Raw genomic sequence first — 6,282 nt, 5'->3', positions numbered from 1 at the left:
CACTGTGGTCTAGAAAGTTTTTCTGAGAGCTATAACCAGTGGGCAGCAGATTATTCACAATGAAAATTTGTTTTTGTGTCAAATCAAAGCACACATGCCTTTCTTTTGGGAATCACTGATTCAGTCATCAAATAAGTATTGACTGCACTTCTGTGTTTTCCACAAATTCTACCTTTTAGGAATTTATGGCCTAGTTGAGCTAAAAAGTAGTAAGTACTGCAATAACAAAGACATAAATAAAATGCAATGGAGACTTGGCAGAAGAAAAAAATTACACATCTGAAATCAGGACAAGGATGAAGAAAGAGGTGATTTTTGAGTTGGGCCTGCAATATACTAACAATTTTAACAGCTAGAGGTTGTTCAGAAAGCTTCTATTTTCCCACGTGTAAAACAAATAGTAATTGTATCCACCTTTTAGTGTCACTGAGAGACAGAATTAAGTGAAATAATGCATGTTAGTTAGCATATTGCAATGGAGCTATACTTGGAAGGGGTAAGGAAAATATGGAACCCAATAAACTGTAGCAAGAGCACCAAGATTATAGAACATTCCAAGCAGTTGAGGGTATAAGGGTGCTTGCTCTCCTGAGCTATAGAGGAATGGTCTGGTGATTAAGATAAAACACATATGAAATTTATTAAAGTTGTGCACCAGTGTGCACCACTCAGCAGTGGTGATCTTCTTGCTGGTCTTGCCATTCCTGGACCTGAAGCGCTGCATGGCTGTCACAATATCTATGTCTTCTTTCACCTAGCCCAGATCACACACATGCCATCCAACCAGTCCGTCTTGGCAGTGCAGATGAAAAACTGGGAACTGTTTGTATTGGGTCTAGAGTTTTCCATGGACAAGATGCCAGGACCTGTGTGCTCCAGGATCCAATCCTCATCATCGAATTTCTCCCCACAGGTCGACTTGCTGCCTGCGCCATTATGGCGTGCGAAGACACCACCCTGGCATATAAATCCCAGCATAGGTCTGTGAAAGCAAGAACCTTTTACACCAAATCTTTTCTCCCCAGTGCTCAGAGCATGAAAAGTTTTCTGCTGTCTTTGAATTTCGTCTGCAAATGGCCCAAAGGGCTTCCCAACTGCGGCAATGTTGAAGGACACAGGGAGGTTCCCCATGGCTGGGCGTGGGCAACTCCAGGACGGGGTGACTGCAAGGATGCTTTCCATTGTTATTAATAAGGAAAATGCATAAAACAAAAAGAGTCACTGAAAGAACGTTACTAATTCTGATTGAGAAATTAAGTTAGTTTTCTAATGATTTTTTTTTTTCAAAAAGATTTCTGAGGTGCTTGTCTAGGCATGCTCTTCCAAAGCCAGTTGGTTGCACGTGGAGTTGTAATCAGAACTTTTTCTTTTAATCTTTCTGCTAGCAGCAAAACGGAAGAGGCAAGTAGCTTTTAATGACTGATTAGAATGTGGAAACCAGAAAAACACAGGGTAAGATGGCCTGGAGGGAAAAACCAGTGAGATAGTTGCCCTAATGCATGTTGTAGCTTCTTTTTTGGCTGCCTATTTAGGGTGTGCTAGAATGTATCTTTCTTCCAGATGCACCTTAGACAGGTGCAGCTATAGCATGAGTAACTGTTTTTTCAAAAAACACTTTGTACTTACACAGATATTTATATTTGCTAATTTTATTATGCACTTATTGTGAGTCAGTGCTGTGATTAATATTTGATAAGGAAAGATCTTTCAATCTTCAAAACAACTCTGTAAGGTAGAAAACACATTACTTCTATATAAGAACTGAGATTTAGGTCTTGCATCTTGCCCAAAGTCACATAGTCATTTAGCTAATACTTCATGATCCATACTATGTGTCAGATACTATTGTGGGACCTACAGTTACATCCGTGAATAAAACAAAAATATCCCTGCTATCTTGGAACTCACATTCAAATGAAAGGAGGAAAACAATAAATAAAAAACAGAGAATATCAGTTAGTGATCGGGCTATGAAGAAATAAAATCGTGATGGGATAGCAAGTAACTGAAGGTACAGTGGGTGAGTTGTCAGTATGGTCACACTCTGCTTAGAGGGGCCTTACTCTTTTTAATAATACTCTGCTATCACTGCTTTGAAATTCTCAATAATTTTATCTTTGGATTTGTGTTTTGTAAGGCAGGTCTGATAGAACACTGGAGTATGTGGATAGGCAGAGGACACATGCAATATGCATGTCCTCCTTTTTTTTTCTTTTTTCTTTTTTTATGAGAGAAAGGGAGAGGTGGAGGGGGTAGAGAGAGAGAGAGAGAGAGAGAGAGAGAGGAAAGAAGAGAGATGAGAATCATTAACTTATAGTTACGGCACTTTGGTTGTTCATTGATTGCTTCTCATATGTGCCTTGACCAGGGGGTTCCAACCAAGCCAGTGACCTTGTACTTCAAGCCAGAGACCTTTGGGCTCAAGCCAGCAAGTATGGGCTCATGTCTATGATTCTACGCTCAAGCCGGCGCCCCACACTCAAGGGCTCAAGCCAGATGAACCTGCTCTCAAGTGACTTTGGGGTTTCAAACCTGAGACCTCAGCATCTCAGGCTGACACTCTATCCATTGTGCCACCACCACTCAGATGGTCCTCCATTCTTTGTCACACCATTCTCATATAGCTTTCTTGATGTCCTGTGAACATAGGATTTTGGTTGTCCCATGATGTGTGGGCTTTAAGTGAGATTCAAAGCCAGTACAAGTACTGAGTAAAATGTGTTATGTCTACAACTGACTAAGCAGGGATGCTAACAACTTGAGAGGCCACGATTCCCTCAAACTGTTAATTTGCTTCAAATGCAAAAAGAAGTAAATGGCATTTTAAGGAAACACAATGACCAAAGAATCCTATCTTATCCTTTCTTACTTATTATTTCCCTGTAGCGGCCAACTACTGACTCTGAAAATGATGACATAAAAAGAAAGGCAGAGACAGGGAAAGATACTCCTCTTCCTTTCAGTTCTTTCTGATCCACCTGTAAGCCAGAGGTAGAAAGTGTTAGTGGAATCTAGGTGTATCAAGAAGTAAAATAAAAACAATTGAATTAATTCTGTGCTATGTTTCTATGGTTCAGTTAGGAATGAAATTCATGGCCCTGGCATCATCTAGATATGCCAAGATTGTGGGTTCGATCTCTGATCAGGGCACGTAATAAAGTCAACCAATGAATACATAAATAAGTGGATCCATAATATGAAGCTTCTCTCTCTCAACGTCCTCTCTCTAAAATCAATAAATAAAAGTAATTTCTTTTTAGCCTGACCAGGTGGTGGCGTATGGGATAGAGTGTTGGACCGGGATGTGGAGGACCCAGATTCGAAATCCCGAGGTCGCTAGTTTGAGTGTGGGCTCATCTGGTTTGAGCAAAGCTTACCAGCTTGAGCCCAAGGTCACTGGCTTGAGCAAGGCGTTACTCGGTGGGCTGTAACCCCCCAGTCAAGGCACATATGAGAAAGCAGTCAATGAACAACTAAGATACTGCAAAGAAGAATAGATGCTTCTCATCTCTCTCTCTTTCTGTCTGTCTGACCCTGTCTGTCCTTTCTCTCTCTCTGTCACACACAAAAAATTTTTTAAAGAATGAAATTAACACGTGTACATGAACTACACAATAGGAATTGTATAATTTTGATAATTCCACTTATGAATTAAATGCTCTTCTATACATACTTAAAACTGGTATTGCATAATATAAAGATGAACAGTGGCCCTGGCCGGTTGGCTCAGTGGTAGAGCGTCGGCCTGGTGTGTAGAAGTCCCGGGTTCGATTCCTGGCCAGGGCACACAGGAGAAGCGCCCATCTGCTTCTCCACCCCTCCCCCTCTCCTTCCTCTCTGTCTCTCTTTTCCCCTCCCGCAGCCGAGGCTCCATTGGAGCAAAGATGGCCCGGCACGCTGGGGATGGCTCCTTGGCCTCTGCCCCAGGCGCTAGAGTGGCTCTGGTCGCAGCAGAGCGATGCCCCGGATGGGCAGAGCGTCGCCCCCTGGTGGGCGTGCCGGGTGGATCCCGGTCGGGCGCATGCGGGAGTCTGTCTCCCCGTTTCCAGCTTCAGAAAAATACAAAAAAAAAAAAAAAAAAAAGATGAACAGTAAAATCATGCTAATAGTTAAAATTTTTAATATTTCTTTATGAAAAATGACATTGAATAGTAAATAACAAACACTGTGACAAATTGAGCAAGGGAGCTCAGAAGAAAAAGCTTTATTGATTAGTTTAAAAAAAATTTTATGTTGCTTTTCTAATAAGGCACTGTATTTTCATTTTGCACTGGGCCAGGCAAATCATGTGGGGATGCTACTTTAGGTTGCATAGGAGAAGTCTCTCCAAGGTGATAGTATTTGAGTTGATACCAAACAGACCAAAAGGAGTTAGATACCCATGGGAAGAGCTGGAGAAAGAACATTCCAGTTAGAGGGTATAGCTTGTTCAAAGGGCCTAAGGCAGAAAAGAACTTTATGTGTTCAAGGAATAGAAAGAAGGACAGTTTCACCAAAAAGAAGTGGTTAAGACTTTAAATGGCAAAATATAAGATTAGAGCTTGGAGAGGCCAGAGTGCAAAGAGCCTTATAGTCTAGAAGAATTTCTTTCTGTTTGGTAGGCATTGGAAGGTTTCTGGCAGGAGAATGACATAAGTGCCTTATGTTTTAAAAGGTCACCCTTAACTACAGTGTAGAGGCAAGAGTGGATTCAGGAAGATCACCCTGAGTGGTCTATACCTAAAGAATTCCTCACCGTTCCAGATGGAATTCATTATGCTCTTGTCATAAATTCTATTACTACAATTGTAGATTTTCATTTTTTTCTCTCTGAACTAGGCTGTAAGTGCTATGTAGACACTGACAGTCTTAAGTGTCTTCATATCACTAGTGTCTAGCACTGTCTGCATGCAGCAGTCTGCCATTAAAGATTTATTGAGTGAATAACTGGAATAGGATATAAACCACTCTTGTGGTAAGCGCTCCTCCATTGGAGTTTCCCTCAACTTAATTTGATTAGCACGAACGTTCATGTACGTCCTCGTGCCTCCTGTCCATCCGGAGTACGATCATACATGTGTAAGGCAACATTACAAAAAGGCAAATGTATGTTCTTTTTGTTTCCATAAATTGGTTATCAAACAAACATGATTTTAAGTTAATAAAACTGTAACTGGAACTAATTTCATTTTTTGAAAAAACAACAACTCACTCTCAGGGGTCAGCAAAAAAACTCACTACTCAAAGGGTTAAGATAATTATTAGATGAACCATAAGGAAAGGGATTATAGCCACTCTAAAGGAATCTGAAGTAAATACAAAATAGACCATTACTTTCAAAAGTTTGAAACTTGGAAGAAAATTACTGACTCAGTCATGAATGGAAATTTGAATTTTTATACTATCTCTTCCTGAACCCATATGCGACATATACTCAAAGACACAAACGTATTGGTGCTAATGTTTTGGTCAGAAGTTCCATCCTGATGGCTTGGGACTGAAGTTGGCCCAAGATGTATTTTGATTGGTTTGCCTATATTGGTTAGTATATAAATATGGTGCTGAATACTAAGGAGTTTTCACCTAAAGGTTTGATGTTGCTCTATGTCTTGAGAAGTAGCAAACATATAAGCAAACAAAAAGCTTGGCGACAGTGGGGCTGCCTTTCAGCAGTCCAGAGCTGGGGATGACCTCTGTCTTTGGAAGGGGCTGTGTTCCCTGCGACAGTCCTCACATGGTCCGGCTCTGGGTGGCATTTGTGTGTGTATCAGCTCCTATGGAGGCAAATGTACTAGTGCTATTTTAAATGAAAATTTCTTTCAAAGTCTTAAATTATGCAAATCTCTCTTGAGTTTTCTTGTTAAATTTGCTTGGCTTTACCTGCCTTTGTTGTAGCTTTTATCACTCCAAGAAACAAGGTGGCCAGTCCAGATCCATCCAGACAGATGTGGGACTGCCAGGGCGGGAGGAACCAGTGCTGGATTTGTTGATAGGTAAATACTGAGGGGAGGGGAGGCTCTCCAGAATGGCAGCAAGAGGAGAGCTTTGCTACCAGTTTGTTCTACAGAAGGATACTCACCATTGCTGCTCTCTTAACTTCCATTATAATGTATGCTAAGACTCAGGGGTATAATGGTTAAGGGACAAGAGTAAGTTTAAACCTGTCTATAATTATACATCACACTTGAGCATGCACTTTAAGATCATTAATCACTTCTCATTTGTCCCGAAGTGTGCTGTGTCTTCTGACCCTTGGTAGGATATTAGGTGTGCGATTTTCTTTTTGCAGGTACTTGCGGCAGT

At 41.0% G+C, this 6,282-nt stretch overlaps 1 pseudogene; it reads right to left on the bottom strand.

The window, feature by feature from the left end:
• Positions 1-481: 481 nt before the first annotated feature.
• On the bottom strand, positions 482-1,131 carry LOC136391570 (peptidyl-prolyl cis-trans isomerase A pseudogene; annotated as a pseudogene).
• Positions 1,132-6,282: the final 5,151 nt, after the last annotated feature.

This window comes from Saccopteryx leptura, chromosome 2, assembly GCF_036850995.1.
Source record: "Saccopteryx leptura isolate mSacLep1 chromosome 2, mSacLep1_pri_phased_curated, whole genome shotgun sequence".
NCBI lineage: Eukaryota > Metazoa > Chordata > Mammalia > Chiroptera > Emballonuridae > Saccopteryx > Saccopteryx leptura.
This window is presented reverse-complemented; position numbering and strand designations above follow the sequence as displayed.